Source organism: Lipotes vexillifer, unplaced genomic scaffold, assembly GCF_000442215.2.
Source record: "Lipotes vexillifer unplaced genomic scaffold, Lipotes_vexillifer_v1.1 scaffold434, whole genome shotgun sequence".
Classification (NCBI taxonomy): domain Eukaryota; kingdom Metazoa; phylum Chordata; class Mammalia; order Artiodactyla; family Lipotidae; genus Lipotes; species Lipotes vexillifer.
In genome coordinates this window covers 603906-622097 of record NW_006797498.1, presented here as the reverse complement: position 1 = coordinate 622097, position 18192 = coordinate 603906, and the positions used below count along the sequence as shown (strand labels likewise).

The following is an 18192-nucleotide window of genomic DNA, read 5'->3' as shown; positions in this document are numbered from 1 at the left end:
TCCCTCTGCATAGTCAGTATTCTTTCAAGTAGGACTTTTAAGTTGTCCAGCCTGGGGAAGGATGGTTTGAAGCAAAGAATAAATTGTTAACGTTGTAACTTCAGGTGTCATGAGATATAAATATTGGGGTTAAGGGTATCTGGAAAATATGCCTGAAAATTGACATGGGGGAATTTTTTTTTGGTTGAAATAGAAGTGAAAAAAGAGAGGGCAGGGCTTCCCTGGTGGCGCAGTGCTTGAGAGTCCGCCTGCCGATGCAGGAGACGCGGGTTCGTGCCCCGTTTCGGGAAGATCCCACATGCCGCGGAGCGGCTGGGCCCGTGAGCCATGGCCACTGAGCCTGCGCGTCCGGAGCCTGTGCTCCGCAAATGGGAGAGGCCACAACAGTGAGAGGCCCGCATAACGCAAGAAAAAAAAAAAAAAAAAAAAAAGAGAGGGCAGATGACAGAGGCTGGGACACATGGAAAAGTTTTTGCAGTGACCTAATGTTGCCACTAATTTATGAGAAATACTGCTTTAATGTCTTGAATTTATCCTAGAAGAATTAGGCTCAATAGCTCCTTTCATTACCTGGGAGCTTAAATCATCAGTGGCATTTTTTTCCCATATATTTTTGAAAGATGCTTTCATATAGAATATAAAACGTTTTAGAAATTCAATTTTATTTATGGGCAGCATCATATTTTTTATATTCTTGCTGAAGAAACTTGGGGTAAGTAGAGGGTCAGTTTTATCTTTTCTTTTTTTAACCAAAGGGGCATATCACTCAGCAGAGTGCTTAGTTGTTATGAGAGTGAAAAAAAGTTCCTCTGGTATAAGGTGTGGGGAACCTATTGGATTTAAAAGGATAATAAGCTTTCTTCTTGAAATAGGCCTAATCAACATACTTTATTGTACTTTATTGGGGGCATTCATCAATAATGAATCAAACACTAGGCAAAACTTTTCCTGAGAGAGTTAGAAACTCTCTGGCTGGAGTTGAACCCTGGGATCTGGGGTTGTGTCTGTGAATGTTATTCATTCTGCAAAATGCTCTGAGTACCTACCTTGGGCCCAAATGCAGAGAATCATTGGGTCTTGGGAATGTACTTGTTTGGGGAAACACTTAAATATCTCTGCTGGAACAAGGGTCACATAATCACTCTACCATGCAATGCTTAATTGTAAAAGAGAGTGGGGATGTGATCTCACTGAGTGCAGGACTGTTTCTAAGAGTTTTTAAGGGTAATGAACGCTGGCTCTGCAGGTTCTAAATGTGAGTGAACAAGATGGAATTTGGTCAACAGTTGGAGGACTTGGCCTCAGTAACACGCAGAGTTCACCTGTGGTAACAAAGCGTAAGGCAGAGTGTTTGGGCTTAGATGCTGGTAGGTGCATGGTTGCACAGTGGAAGTGTGTGGAAGTCCTTTATAATGGATTCCATTTTTTCAATGAAATAAGAAAGCCATTGATTAAGAACAAATGTGAGATAGTAGATCTTGAAACTATGAGGGGGAAAGTAAGTATGAAATAGTTATCAACAAGTCAGTGTAAGAATTCCTGGATTTTTTCAGTCTAAGTTATATGCACCAGCTTTCCCCATTGCACCCCCTATCTATCCTTAGCATCCCAATTATCAATATTAAGTAAAAACCAGTAAAGAAAGATTCATGACAAGACAAATAAGAGAGGAATGTCATAGGGCATAGACATGCAAGACAAACACTGGTTAAGCCCAGTATTGATTCTACTAAGCCTTATGGGGCTAAGAGAGAGCTCTGTTCCTGCCACTTAAAATCTTGTTAGGCTTTTCAGCCGGAACCGCCATCTTCCTGTAATTCGCCAAAATGACCAACACAGAGGGAACGAGGAGGGGCACCTGCTACATGTTCTCTAGGCCTTTTAGAAAACATGGAGTTGTTCCTTTGGCCACATACATGCAAATCTACAAGAAAGGTGATATTGTAGATATCAAGGGAATGGGTGCTGTTCCAAAAGGAATGATCCACAAATGTTACCATGGCAAAACTGGGAGAGTCTACAATGTTACCCAGCATGTTGTTGGCATCACTGTAAACAAACAAGTTAAGGGCAAGATTCTTGCCAAGAGAATTAATGTGCATATCAAGCGTATTAAGCACTCTAAGAGCCGAGATAGCTTCCTGAAACGAGTGAAGGAAAATAATCAGAAAAAGAAGGAAGCCAAAGAAAAAGGTACTTGGGTTCAACTGAAGCGCCAGCCTGCTCCACCCAGAGAAGCACACTTCGTTAGAACCAATGGAAAGGAGCCTGAACTGTTGGAGCCCATTCTATGAATTCATGGCATAATGGGTGTAAAGAAAATAAAAGACCTGGACTGTATAAATGTTTCTCTTAATTGAGTAGAAGTGTGTGACCCCCTTCCCCAAACAAATATTTAAAGCACACACACACACACACACAAAATCTTGTTAGCATCAACTCACCCATCTTCACATCCATCCCATTGCCCCAAAAGACACCAGTTTAGTTCCAGGGCTGAGGTTGGGGCAGAGGCTCCTTTCTTGTTTAGAATGCCTGCCTGAGGTTGGGGCAGAGGCTCCTTTCTTGTTTAGAATGTTCTCTGATGAGCATCCCAGGGATTCTAGAGATCAAAAAAGACTCAGTATGAGTCCAAAGTTATCTTTCTTCCCTTCAGGACTCTAGTCCTGAGATATGTGAGGTAGAATTTCTAGCTACTGAGTTAGGAGTATAAAGAAGCAACACACTAACCAGAGAGAAAATAATTTGGTTCAGTGAGGGTATGTGGAAGCTCTCTCTTTTGGTTCAGTTTTCTCAGGGAGGTAGAGAAGAATGTTATTACCAGAGAGTGAATTTGTGGAAAAAGGTTTAGAAAAAGAAGTGTGAAATAGTCAGGATGAACAATTGAATGGACTAGGCAAAGTAGTGTGATTACCATTTAAAGGCCCACTTGAGGTTCATAATTGTCACTTTAAAGTAAGACCAATCACAGGGTACAGGAAGAGAACAGGCAGACTGAATTTAATAAGCGTTGCGGTTTTGAAATATTTATTAGGGATAATTGACAGGGTGGAATGGGAAGAATTGGCAAGGGTAGTTTTGATTGTAAGAATCCAAGATTTCTTACACTGAAAGACTTGTGGATAACTGTTTCATCTTTCTTCTCTCTTTTCATCCATCCAATCATAAGAACATATATTTGTATTTCTTATATTTGCATGAAAGAAACACTGGAAAGACACCCCAAACAAACACAAATGGTTACTTATACAAATGTTTACTAATAGGAGGGTAAGGTGACAGAGATGGAGTCCTTCCAATCCTTCACAAAATTTCCCCAAAAATAGAAGAGGAGGGAACATATTCCAACTCATTCTAGGAGGCCAGTATTACTCTGACATGAAAGCCAGAGAAAGATATAACAAGAAAAGAAAGCTACAGCACAATATCCCTTATTAGTATAGACACAAAGTTCCTCAAGAAAATACTAGTAAACTGAATCTGACAACATATAAAAAGGAGTACATACCATGGCCAAATGAGGGTTTATTCCAGGAATGCAAGGTTGGTTCAACCTATGAACATCAGTTAAGGTAATACATCATATTAAAGCAATAAAGGACAGAAAGCCCACAACCATCTCTGTAGATGCAGGTGAGATGCACCATTTCATAATATAAATACTTAACAAAATAGGAGTAGAAGGGAACTTCTCCAACATGATAAAGAGAATTTATGAAAAACCCACAACAAACATTACATTTAATGGTAAAGGATTAAAAAAAGTTTTCCTCCTAAAATGAGGATTTTCAACAAGGATGTTGAGACAATTCAGTGGGTAAATAAAAGTCTCCTTAGGGCTTCCCTGGTGGTGCAGTGGTTGAGAGTCCGCCTGCCGATGCAGGGGACACGGGTTCGTGCCCCGGTCTGGGAAGATCCCACATGCCGCGGAGCGGCTGGGCCCGTGAGCCACGGCCATTGAGCCTGCACGTCCGGAGCCTGTGCTCCACAATGGGAGAGGCCACAACAGTGAGAGGCCTGCGTACCGCAACAAATGGTACTGGGACAACTGTATAACCATAGGCAAAAGAATGAAGTTGGACTCCTACCTCAGACCATATTCAAAATTAACTCAAAATGAATGAAGCTCTAAAAAGAGCTATGAAACTCTTTGATAAAATATAGGGCTAAATTTTCATGACCTTGGATTTGACAGTGGATTCTTAGCTATGACACCAAAAGCAAGGGAAGAACAAAAAAATTAGATATATTGAACTTCATCTAAACTAAAAACTTTTGTCCATGAAAGGACACTATCAAGAAAGTGAAAAGATGACCTACAGAATCGGAGAAAATATTTGTAAATTATATATCTGATAAGGGTCTAGTAACTAAAATATGCAAAGAACTCTTACAACTCAGTAACAAAAAACCAAGAAAACAAATTAAGAAAATGTGTAAAGGACATTACTCCAAAGAAGAAATACATATGGCCAAAAGGCACATGAAAAGATGCTCAATACTATTAGTTATTAGAGAAAAAAAAATCAAAGCCACGACTTCCGGGAAGATGGCGGAAGAGTAAGATGTGGAGATCACCTTCCTTCCCACAGATACACCAGAAATACAACTACACGTGGAACAACTCCTACAGAACACCTACTGAACGCTGGCAGAAGACCTCAGACGTCCCAAAAGGCCAGAAACCCCCCACGTTCCTGGGTAGGGCAAAAGAAAAAAGAATAAACAGAGACAAAAGGATAGGGACGGGTCCTGCACCAGTGGGAGGGAGATGTGAAGCAGGAAAGGGTTCCACACACTAGGAAGCCCCTTCACGGGCAGAGACTGTGGGTGGCGGAGGGGGAAGGCTTCGGAGCCGCGGAGGAGAGCACATCAACAGGGGTGCGGAGGGCAAAGCGGAGAGATTCCAGGATCAGGGCTGACCGGCACTCACCAGCCCGAGAGGCTTGTCTGCTCCCCCACAGGAGTGGGTGGGGCTTCGGTCGGAGCGCAGGGAGAGGACTGGGGTTGGCGGCGTGAACACAGCCTGCAGGGGGTTAGTGCGCCACGGCTGGCCGGGACTGAGTCTGGGGAAAAGTCTGGACCTGCCGAAGAGGCAAGAGACTTTTTCTTTCCTCTTTATTTCCTGGTGCGCGAGGAGAGGGGATTAAGAACGCCGTTTAAAGGAGCTCCAGAGATGGGCGCGAGCTGCAGCTAAAAGCGCGGACCCCAGAGACAGACGTGAGACGCTAAGGCTGCTGCTGCCGCCACCAAGAAACCTCTGTGCGAACACAGGTCACTACCCACACCCCCCTTCCGGGGAGCCTGTGCAGCCCGCCACTGCCAGGGTCCCAGGATCTAGGGACAACTACCCCAGGAGAACGCACGGTGCGCCTCAGGCTGGTGCAACGTCATGCAGGCTCGCCTCGCACTCCGTGACCCTCCCTACCCCCCAGCCTGAGTGAGCCAGAGCCTCCGAATCAGCGGCTCCTTTAACCCCGCCCTGTCTGAGCGGAGAACACATGCCCTCCCGTGACCTACACACAGAGGCAGGGCCAAATCCAAAGCTGAGCCCCTGGGAGCTGTGAGAACAAAGAAGAGAAAGGGAAATCTCTCCCAGCAGCCGCAGAAGCAGCGGATTAAAGCTCCACAATGAACCTAATGTACCCTGCATCTGTGGAATACATGAATAGACAACGAATCATCCCAAATTAAGGAGGTGGACTTTGAGAGCAAGATTTATTATTCTTTCCCCTTTTCCTTTTTTTTTTTTTTTTGTGTGTATGCTTCTGTGTTAGATTTTGTCTGCATAGCTTTGCTTCCACCATTTGTCCAAGGGTTCTATCTGTCCGTCATTTAAAAAAAAATTTTTTTTTAATAATTACTTTTTATTTTAATAACCTTATTTTATTTTACTTTATCTTTGTTCTTTCTTTCCTTCTTTCCCTCCTTTAGACAACGAATCATCCCAAATTGAGGAGGTGGACTTTGAGAGCAAGATTTATGATTTTTTTCCTCTTTTCCTCTTTTTGTGAGTATGTATGTGTATGCTTCTGTGTGAGATTTTGTCTGTAGAGCTTTGCTTCCAGCATTTGTTCCAGGGTTCTATCCATCCGTTTTTTTTGTTTTTTGGGTTTTTTCCCCTCAATAATTATTTTTTTATTTTAATAACTTTATTATATTTTATCTTACTTTATTTTATTTTACTTTATCTTCTTTCTTTCTTTTTTTTCCTTCCTTGCTCCCTCCCTCCCTCCTTTCTTGCTTTCTTTCTACTTCTACTAATTCTTTCTTTCTACTTTTTCTCCCTTTTCTTCTGAGCCGTGTGGATGAGAGGCTTTTGGTGCTGCAGCCAGGAGTTAGTGCTGTGCCTCTGAGGTGGGAGAGCCAACTTCAGGACACTGGTCCACAAGAGACCTCCCAGCTGCACATAATATCAAATGGCAAAAATCTCCCAGAGATCTCCATCTCAACACCAGCACCCAACTTCACTCAATGACCAGCAAGCTACAGTGCTGGACATCCTATGCCAAACAACACAGGAACACAACCCCACCCATTAGCAGAGAGGCTTCCCCAAATCATAATAAGTCGACAGACACCCCAAAATACACCACCAGACGTGGACCTGCCCACCAGAATGACAAGATTGAGCCTCATCCACCAGAACACAGGCACTAGTCCCCTCCACCAGGAAGCCTACACAACCCACTGAACCAACCATAGCCACTGGGGACAGACACCAAAAACAACAGGAACTACGAACCTGCAGCCCGCAAAAAGGAGACCCCAAACACAGTAAGATAAGCAAAATGAAAAGACAGAAAAACACACTGCAGATGAAGGAGCAAGATAAAAACCCAACAGACCTAACAAATGAAGAGGAAATAGGCAGTCTACCTGAAAAAGAATTCAGAATAATGATAGTAAAGATGATCCAAAATCTTGGAAATAGAATAGACAAAATGCAAGAAACATTTAACAAGGACCTAGAAGAACTAAAGATGAAACAAACAATGATGAACAACACAATAAATGAAATGAAAAGTGCTCTAGATGGGATCAATAGCAGAATAGCTGAGGCAGAAGAATGGATAAGTGACCTGGAAGATAAAATAGTGGAAATAAATAATGCAGTGCAGAATAAAGAAAAAAGAATGAAAAGAACTGAGGACAGTCTCAGAGACCTCTGGGACAACATTAAACGCACCAACATTCGAATTATATGGGTTCCAGAAGAAGAAGAGAAAAAGAAAGGGACTGAGAAAATATTTGAAGAGATTATAGTTGAAAACTTCCCTAATATGGGAAAGGAAATAGTTAATGAAGTCCAGGAAGCACAGAGAGTCCCATACAGGATAAATTCAAGGAGAAATATCCCAAGACACATATTAATGAAACTGTCAAAAACTAAATACAAAGAAAGCATATTAAAAGCAGCAAGGGAAAAAAAAAACAAATAACACACAAGGGAATCCTCATAAGGTTAACAGCTGATCTCTCAGCAGAAACTCTACAAGCCAGAAGGGAGTGGCAGGACATACTGAAAGTGATGAAGGAGAAAAACCTGCAACCAAGATTACTCTACCCAGCAAGGATCTCATTCAGATTTGATGGAGAAATTAAAACCTTTACAGAAAAGCAAAAGCTGAGAGAGTTCAGCACCACCAAACGAGCTCTACAACAACTGCTAAAGGAACTTCTGTAGGCGAGAAACACAAGAGAAGGAAAAGACCTACAATAACGAACCCCAAAAAATTAAGAAAATGGGAAGAGGAACATACATATCGATAATTACATTAAATGTAAATGGACTAAATGCTCCCACCAAAAGACACAGATTGGCTGAATGGATACAGAAACAAGACCCATATATTTGCTGTCTACAAGAGACCCACTTCAGACCTAGAGACACAAACAGACTGAAAGTAAGGGGATGGAAAAAGATATTTCATGCAAATGGAAACTAAAAGAAAGCTGGAGTAGCAATTCTCATATCAGACAAAATAGACTTTAAAATAAAGACTATCAGAAGAGACAAAGAAGGACACTACATAATGATGAAGGGATTGATCCAAGAAGAAGATATAACAATTGTAAATATTTATGCACCCAACATAGGAGCACCTCAATACATAAGGCAAATACTAACAGCCATAAAAGGGGAAATTGACAGTAACACATTCATAGTAGGGGACTTTAACACCCCACTTTCACCAATGGACAGATGATCCAAAATGAAAATAAATAAGGAAACACAAGCTTTAAATGATACATTAAACAAGATGGACTTAATTGATATTTATAGGACATTCCAAGGAAAAACAACAGAATACACATTTTTCTCTAGTGCTCATGGAACATTCTACAGGATAGATCATATCTTGGGTCACAAATCAAGCCTTGGTAAATTTAACAAAATTGAAATTGTATCAAGTATCTTTTCCGACCACAACTCTATGAGACTAGATATCAATTACAGGAAAAGATCTGTAAAAAATACAAACACATGGAGGCTAAACAATACACTCCTTAATAACGAAGTGATCACTGAAGAAATCAAAGAGGAAATCAAAAACTACCTAGAAACAAATGACAATGGACACACGACGACCCAAAACTTACGGGATGCAGCAAAAGCCGTTCTAAGAGGGAAGTTAATAGCAATACAATCCTACCTTAAGAAACAGGAAACATCTCGAATAAACAACCTAACCTTGCACCTAAAGCAATTAGAGAAAGAAGAACAAAAAAAACCCCCAAAGTTAGCAGAAGGAAAGAAATCATAAAAATCAGATCAGAAATAAGTGAAAAAGAAATGAAGGAAACGATAGCAAAGATCAATAAAACTAAAACCTGGTTCTTTGAGAAGATAAACAAAATAGATAAACCATTAGCCAGACTCATCAAGAAAAAAAGGGAAAAGACTGAAATCAGTAGAATTAGAAATGAAAAGGGAGAAGTAACAACTGACACTGCAGAAATACAAAAGATCATGAGAGATTACTACAAGCAACTCTATGCCAATAAAATGGACAACCTGGAAGAAATGGACAAATTCTTAGAAAGGCACAACCTGCCAAGTCTGGATCAGGAAGAAATAGAAAATATGAACAGTCCAATCACAAGCACTGAAATTGAAACTGTGATTAAAAATCTTCCAACAAACAAAAGCCCAGGACCAGATGGCTTCACAGGCGAATTCTATCAAACATTTAGAGAAGAGCTAACACCTAACATTCTCAAACTCTTCCAAAATATAGCAGAGGGAGGAACACTCCCCAACTCATTCTATGAGGCCACCATCACCCTGATACCAAAACCAGACAAGGATGTCACAAAGAAAGAAAACTACAGGCCAATATCACTGATGAACATAGATGCAAAAATCCTCAACAAAATACTAGCAAACAGAATCCAACAGCACATTAAACGGATCATACACCATTATCAAGTGGGGTTTATTCCAGGAATGCAAGGATTCTTCAATATATGCAAATCAATCAACGTGATACACTGTATTAACAAATGGAAGGAGAAAAACCATATGATCATCTCAATAGATGCAGAGAAAGCTTTTGACAAAATTCAACACCCATTTATGATAAAAACCCTGCAGAAAGTAGGTGTAGAGGGAACTTTCCTCAATATAATAAAGGCCACCTTATCTTTGATAAAGGAGGCAGGAATGTACAGTGGAGAAAGTCCAGCCTCTTCAATAAGTGGGGCTGGGAAAACAGGACAGGTACATGTAAAAGTATGAGATTAGATCACTCCCTAACACCATACACAAAAATAAGCTCAAAATGAATTAAAGACCTAAATGTAAGGCCAGAAACTATCAAACTCTTAGAGGAAAACATACGCAGGACACTCTATGACATAAATCACCGCAAGATCCTTTTTGACCCACCTCCTAGAGAAATGGAAATAAAAACAAAAATAAACAAATGGGACCTAATGAAACTTGAAAGCTTTTGCACAGGAAAGGAAACCATAAACAAGACCAAAAGACAACCCTCAGAATGGGAGAAAATATTTGCAAATGAAGCAACTGACAAAGGATTAATCTCCAAAATTTATAAGCAGCTCATGCAGCTTAATAAGAAAAAAACAAACAACCCAATCCAAAAATGGGCAGAAGACCTAAATAGACATTTCTCCAAAGAAGATATACAGACTGCCAACAAACACATGAAAGAATGCTCAACATCACTAATCATTAGAGAGATGCAAATCAAATCTACAATGAGATATCACCTCACGCCAGTCAGAATGGCCATCATCAAAAAATCTAGAAACAATAAATTCTGGAGAGGGTGTGGAGAAAAGGGATGCCTCTTACACTGTTGATGGGAATGTAATTTGATATAGCCACTGTGGAGAACAGTATGGAGGTTCCTTAAAAAACTACAAATAGAACTACCATATGACCCAGTAATCCCACTACTAGGCATATATCCTGAGAAAACCATAATTCAAAAAGAATCATGTACCAAAATGTTCATTGCAGCTCTACTTACAATAGCCCGGAGATGGAAACAACCTAAGTGTCCATCATCGGATGAATGGATAAAGAAGATGTGGCACATATATACAATGGAATATTACTCAGCCATAAAAAGAAATGAAATTGAGCTATTTGTAATGAGGTGGATAGACCTAGAGTCTGTCATACAGAGTGAAGTAAGTCAGAAAGAGAGAGACAAATATCATATGCTAACACATATATATGGAATTTAAGAAAAATAAATGTCATGAAGAGCCTAGGGGTGAAACAGGAATAAAGACACAGACTTACTAGAGAATGGACTTGAGGATATGGGGAGGGGGAAGGGTAAACTGTGACAAAGCGAGGGAGAGGCATGGACATATATACACTACCAAACGTAAGGTAGATAGCTAGTGGGAAGCAGCCGCATAGCACAGGGAGATCGGCTCGGTGCTTTGTGACCGCCTGGAGGGATGGGATAGGGCGGGTGGGAGGAAGGGAGACGCAAGCAGGAAGAGATATGGGAACATATGTATATATATAACTGATTCATTTTGTTGTGAAGCTGAAACTAACATACCATTGTCAAGCAATTATACTCCAATAAAGATGTTAAAAAAAAAAAAAAATCAAAGCCACAATGAGATACCATTTTGTACCCTTTCAGATGGCTGTAAGTAAAAAGTTGGATAGTAAGAAATGTTGCTGAAGTTGTGGAGAAATTAAAACTTTCATACATTGTTGGTGGGAATGTAAAATGGTGCAGCTGTTTTTGAAAACAATTTGGTAGTTCCCCAAAATGTTAAGCAAAGAGTTACCATATGACTCTGTAATTCTGCTCTTAGGTATAGTCTCAAAAGACATGGAGACATGTGTCCATATAAAAACTTCTATACGAATGTTCATAGCAGCATTATTTATAATAGCCCCAAAGTGAAACAACTCAAATGTCCATGAACTGATGAATGCATAAACAAAATGAAGTACAGCCATAGAATATTATTCATCCATAAAAAGGAATAAAGTACTGATACATGCCACAACATGGGTGAACCTTGAAAACATTGTGCTAAGTGAAGAAGTCAGACACAAAAAGCCACTTGTTTTATGTTTCTGTTTATATAAAGTGTCTAGAAGAGGTAAATTCATGGAAACAGAAAGGAGATTATTTGTTTCCAGGACCTAGAAGGCTGTGGAAAATAGGGAGTGACTGCTAAGGGTTACAGGATTTCTGTAGATAGTGGTGATGGCTTCACACTCATGTGAATATTTTTAAAATCATTGAATTATACATTTTAAAAGGGTGAGTTTTATGCTCTGTGAATTATATCCCAATAAGCAAATATACCAGACAGAAGATAAGGAGTAAAAGATATGGAGGGCTTGGCTCTACACTGACAGTAGAACAGAGTGAAGTATGTTCTACAGAACTTGTTGACTAATTGGGTGTGGGAGGTAGTGAGAAGGAAGAAAAAGTCAAGAATGATTCTGAGGTGCCTCATCACCTTGTAGTGCACGGATTCATTTATGTATGTGCCCATCCTGTTAAAATATGTGTTTCTCAACCTGCTACCTAAAAACATAGGGTCTATTCTGGGGGAGAATAAGCGGCAGTTTTAGACACACTTCAGAGCAAACATTATCAAGTACATCCATGTTTGTGGGTCTGTTTTTACAATTCAAGAGTGTTGCTCAATTTCCCCTGTGAACTGAGAGGTTACTTCCTGTGTTTGGACAGTGTTGAAAGGCTACTTCCTATTTTGAGGTTTCCCCACTTTAGTCTTGATGGGAGAAGCCACTAACCTCTACTGACTCTAAGTGCTAAATGTTCTGCCAAGTTCTTCCTGATGTTTTCACAAACGAGGTGCCCTCTTCATTTCACCCTGCATTGGACCACAGGTTTTGAAAGATTTTTTGACAATAAAAGCATTTATTAACATAACTGGTTTCACTGTTTGCCTAATCAAAGTTATAGTAATGCAACCGTCAACTGGCCTTTCCCATTGCGTGAACTGTACCATCACTATCGCAATGCTAGTTGATATAATTTCAGTCTAAAGAAAAGGGTCTTGATACTTTGATAAGCCTGTACATTCTCATTTTAGATCATATAAACTTAGACCAGTAAAACAGCCCTAGGTTCCCCAGTAACTATCTTCACAGACTCATAAGAATCTAATGTCAGATAGTTGGTAATCTCCCTGGTAATTAATCATCAGGTTCCTTCTGGACTGAATGTTTGTAAGTTGATTTGATTTTCTCAGGAAGTCTGACACCCAAACTGTGTATCACTGGAGGAATATCTTTGGATAAACTGCTAAAAATATTTGCTAAAATTTTTCTTTGGCTCATATTTGCTTATGCATATATTTTTAAAACTCACTTATTGCCCCTGGGTGCGGAGGGTGTGGAAGCCTATATGTGTTCAAGATGCTGCAGTGTATATTTTATATATCTTGATTTCATCGACCCTATAAAGAAGGTTTCATTATCCTTTAAGTAAGAAAATTGAAGCTTAAGAGGATAACTCAGATAGCACACAGTAAAGCCTACATTTGAGACAAGATTTGTCTGATGGTCTTTCTGGCAAGCCACATTTTCTCCCAAAAAGCAGGTTCGTACTAGTAGAAGCTGAAGAAGGAGAAAAAAGAGAGTGAAACTAATTTCTTTACGAGTACAAGTAACTTATTACATCTACATGTATATTTAAATACATAGCATCAGTGCACTTCACTCATATGCTCGCTTTTTTTTTTAACATCTTTATTGGAGTATAATTGCTTTACAATGGTGTGTTAATTTCTGCTTTATAACAAAGTGATTCAGCTATACATATACATATATCCCCATCACTGTTTTTTTAATAAATTTACTTATTTATTTATTTATATTTGGCTGCATTGGGTCTTCGCTGCTGCCCACGGGCTTTCTTTAGTTGAGGTGAGTGGGGGCTACTCTTCCTTGCAGTGTGCGGGCTTCTCATCACGGTGGCTTCTCTTGTTGTGGAGCACAGGCTCTAGGCGCGCGGGTTTCAGTAGTTGTGGCATGCAGGCTCAGTAGTTGTGGCTCGCAGGCTCAGTAGTCGTGGTGCACGGGCTTTGTTGCTCCGGGGCATGTGGGATCTTCCCGGACCAGGGCTCGAACCCATATCCCTTGCATTAGCAGGGGGATTCTCAACCACTGCACCACCAGGGAAGTCCCATATGCTCACTGTTAAAGAGCATACATTGGAAACACGGTCACATAAATATCAAGGAACTATACCAGCAGTGCATTAAAGTGAAGATCTGTGAATCACCGGATCTACCTTGCATCCACACCATCCTTTTGCCCCTAGTGCCCATGAAGCATTTCAATAAGATTCCTGTTTCTATCATGGCTCTGTGTATCATCACAATATACTCCGGTTCCTTCAAACAAAAGAACCAACAAACAAGCAGACATTCAAAAGACAGAGCATCTTTAGGATGCTTATCTTATTGCACTGTGAATAAAAAAGTAATAGCAGCTAACAAAATAAAATGAAATAATTTAAAATTTCTTTTGCAAATAAGTAATGCATTCATTAACATATTAAAATATAAGCATGTATAAGGTGTAAAGTCTTAGTTCCATCTCTTTTTCAATCTAACCTGTTTCCATCTTTTCACCTTGTGGGTGAAAAATGTTATCAGTAAACAAAGGATGTTGCAGCCACCAAGCCAGCAGCCACTGCAGCCACTCCCAACTGTGCACCCTGAGGGGATTCAGGATGGAGAAAAGCAGGATACTGGCCCTAGGTAGCTAAGGTGCATGACAAAGGAATGATTTCAGTGAGCCCAGACTCTTGCATCTTCCCATACACAGAACAGCGCTAAATTCAATAACTTGAGATGTCTGGTTTTCTTCATTAACAGTAATCTTTTGATGTTCCAGTTGTCTGGTTTCTGTTGCAAAACTCCTGTATATCCTGGCTCCCCCCTGCCTCCTTGGAGCAGTGCCTGAGAGTGTTCTGGGAGGCTGTCTTCCAGGCTTAAGCCCTTAGAAGATCCTCTGAATAAAACGTAATTCTCCACTTCTAGGTTGTGCTTTTTTTTTTTTTTCAGTCGACAACTTAGTCCCCTTATCCATGTATCCCCTGTCAGATAATAATTTTTATTAGTTTCTCATGTATCCTTTCAGAGTTTCTTCATGCAAATACAAAGAAGTATGAAAGTATTCTTTTTGAATTAATTGTTTAAACTTTTTTCTTCTGTTTTATTAAGATATAATTGATACACAGCACTGTATACCACCCTCTGAGTGGTATAGGTTTGAAGTGTACAATGTAATGATTTGACTTACGTACATCATGAAATAATTATCACAATAAGTTTAGTGAACATCCCTCATCTCATATAGATACAAAATTAAGGAAACAGAAAAAAAAATTTTTTTTTCCTTGTGATGAGAACTCTTAGAATGGGCTTTCTTAACAACTTTCATATAAAACATATAGCAGTGCTGATTATCAAAGGGGATAACTACCCAAGGTGGATGAAAATCATCTGCGCACATAGACCAAACTGAAGTGCAATCCACTTCCACAGCTGGTGCAGAGCTCTGCTCCTGACTTTCCCTGGGCACTCAGTGAGCCCCACAAACCCAGAGAAGCACCATAGCACCTAGGGATGGTGCAGAGACCCCCCTCCCTCAAATGTATTCTTATTCTCCTTCATCCTTTTAACTCCAAAGTAACTTATTGGTCTGTATCTTTCTTTTTCTTCTTACAGTGTATTTTGTAGATCTTTCCATATCAGTGCATAGAAAATTTCTTCAGCTTTTTTTAATAGCTGCAAAATATTTCTTTTAATGTGTATACTGTACAAGTTACTTGACCAATCCACTGCTGATGAATATTTGCATTGTCTCTAATCTTTTGTATGCTAGCTCACATTTATTGGACTAAGCTTACTATATTCCAGGTGCTGTCTAATTGCTTTACTCGGGTTCATTAATGTAACAACCCTTTGAGTTAGATAATATTATTTCTACTTTTCAGATAAGGAAACAAGAGGATCAAAGAGGCTAAGCAACTTGCTCAAGATTTGAACAAAGACTGTCAACCTTTACAGCACATATTTGTACTAGTGAAACACAAACTAGTACCCTTTATTGCTTTCGGGGAAAGTCCTACTTTTAAGGAAAAGTCTCTAGTTACGTGTTTATAACTGATTTCCATTGGTTTCTAAGATTTTATCACAAACATTTGAAAAATTTGTACAATTCAGGATTTTACTCCTGTCCACCACTCATTCTTTACTCTTTCTTGACCTGTGGGGTATGTAATGATGAACCTGATATCAAAATATATCTGTTTAAAGACAGTTTAAGGAGGTAGTGTTTAAAATTATGGGACAGACTGACATTTTCTGAAAGTGATTAATTTTCATTTTAGGGTATAATATGCTGAAGTCTTAGTCTGAGAAAAAAAAAAAACCCACGTTTTTTTACTTGGGCACCACAAGTTTAAAGTGAAGAGCAAATAAATGACCTTGCCGTTTGATATTCACACTTCCTCTGCAGGATTTTACCCAATACAGTTGTAAAGCCACGGAAATCTTTGCATTTCGTATCTGCTTTCTCTGAGCTGTTTGACTTCATTCAAATATAAACCAAAGGAAATGTTTCTTAGACTTGCAGGCTCCTGCCACATACTGCAAAGAACTGAAAAACCCAGATGATAGCTAGAAACCCAAACAAATCTGGGTCCTCTCCTAAATTTAGCAAGTGCTGGCCACTATTGAAAACCATCATGACAAAATGTCTTATAGCCTTCTCATTGTCATTTGATCCTTGCCATCTGCAGCCATCAGGACCACCAGGGCAAAATGTGTCCAGTGTTGTAAAGGGCAAGGATATCTTGCCTAAAAGGGAAGTGTGAAGCCCTGTTCGTACTACTTAATATTTAAACCTAAAACAACATTCTTATGAAGGACTTGATGCCAGCAGAGAATACTCATCTAGTGACCTCACTTTAAATTAATGCACAAGGGTAAGCTGTGACAAAGTGAGAGAGTGGCATGGACATATGTACACTACCAAACTTAAAATAGATAGCTATTGGGAAGCAGCCACATAGCACAGGGAGATCAGCTCAGTGCTTTGTGACCACCTAGAGGGGTGGGATAGGGAGGGTGGGTGGGAGGGAGGGAGACGCAAGAGGGAAGAGGTATGGGAACATATGTATATGTATAACTGATTCACTTTGTTATAAAGCAGAAACTAACACACCATTGTAAAGCAATTATACTCCAATAAAGATGTTAAAAAATAGAAAAGTAAAAATTATACAAATAATATTGGAATAAAATGTCTTACTAGAAAAAAAATTAATGCACAAATCACAGTATTTAGGTGTAATGATAAAGGTGTAATGATAAAGCATTAACAATAATTATTTTGCTGAAATCTTCCTTTAGCTAAGTCATTGCCTAGCAGCCATTTTTCTTTCTCAAACTATTCACACAGTGACAATTTAATGGAAAAAGAGATACCATCTGGAGTGCTTATTAGCGTAACAAGCCCTTGACTGGGAGTCTAAGAAGATTCCCTGTTTCTCATTCCCTCTGAGTGGTTTAACTCCAGAGCCTAACGCTATTGTTTAACCCTAGGGACTGGAGCATGCTTGCCACTAGGGGGTGCTGTTGCTTCTTTACTCCAGCCTCTGGCGGTTTCAATTCTGACTTTATCAGACTTAACAGAAAAAAGGAGGCTTTATCCTTCCCGAGTGTGTTCCTCGTATGCCCCCAGAGTAAGTGGAATATGTTGGAACAATTCAGAACAAAACAAAATAACTAGTAAATGAAATAGACTTGTTAAAATGTTTTCTAGTATCTCTCCGAGATGGACCAGAACAGCTTCTTGATATCATCAGTGGTCTAACAGTTTCATTAGGGTCTGGGGACAGTAACAGTTTTTGAAGTGCTACTTCAGGTCGTGGGGACTAGTGGGGAACAGGGAGTGTGTCTGCAGGAGAAGGGGAGAGGGCTGGGTCCTTGCAGACTCTTCCACAGTCTGGCAGAAATCTGCTTCCCCTTCTGCTGATTCAGTGTTGGCTCAGACACAATTTGCCAAAGCCTGTCACATGTACCAGTTTTGGGGGTTGTTAAAAATAAAAGTTCTGGGACTTCCCTTGTGCACAGTGGTTAAGAATCTGCCTGCCAATGCAGGGGATACAGGTTTGAGCCCTGGTCTGGAAGAGCCTACGTGCCATGGAGCAACTGACCCCGTGCACCACTACTACTGAGCCTACGTGCCACAACTACTGAGCCCACGTGTCACAACTACTGAAACCCGTGCGCCTAGAGCCCATGCTCCGCAACAAGAGAAGCCACTGCAATGAGAAGCCCGCGTATCGCAGCTAAGAGTAGCGCCCGCTTGCCGCAACTAGAGAAAGGCCTGCGCGCAGCAACAAAGACCCAACGCAGCCAAAAATAAAAAATTAATTAAAAAAAAAGTTCTGTGGTCACATGAATTTGGGAAATTTTGGTTTGAAAAAGTTTTAAAAAGTTTTACTTGCTGTAGAACTTTCAGAACATTTAATTGACATTACCCTGTGCATTGCTCTTTGTGAATCTAAGGCTGAGCATTTGCTAGGGGTAGATACTCTAACAGTGGTTCTCAGTGGAGGGTGGTGATTTTGCCTCCAGGGGACATTTGACATTGTCTGGAGACATTTTTTTTTTTTTTTTTTTTTTTTT

At 40.0% G+C, this 18192-nt stretch overlaps 1 pseudogene; it reads left to right on the top strand.

Annotated features, from left to right (window-relative positions):
• The first annotated feature begins 1826 nt into the window (after window positions 1–1826).
• LOC103074020 (60S ribosomal protein L21 pseudogene) lies at window positions 1827–2307 on the top strand (annotated as a pseudogene).
• Window positions 2308–18192: the final 15885 nt, after the last annotated feature.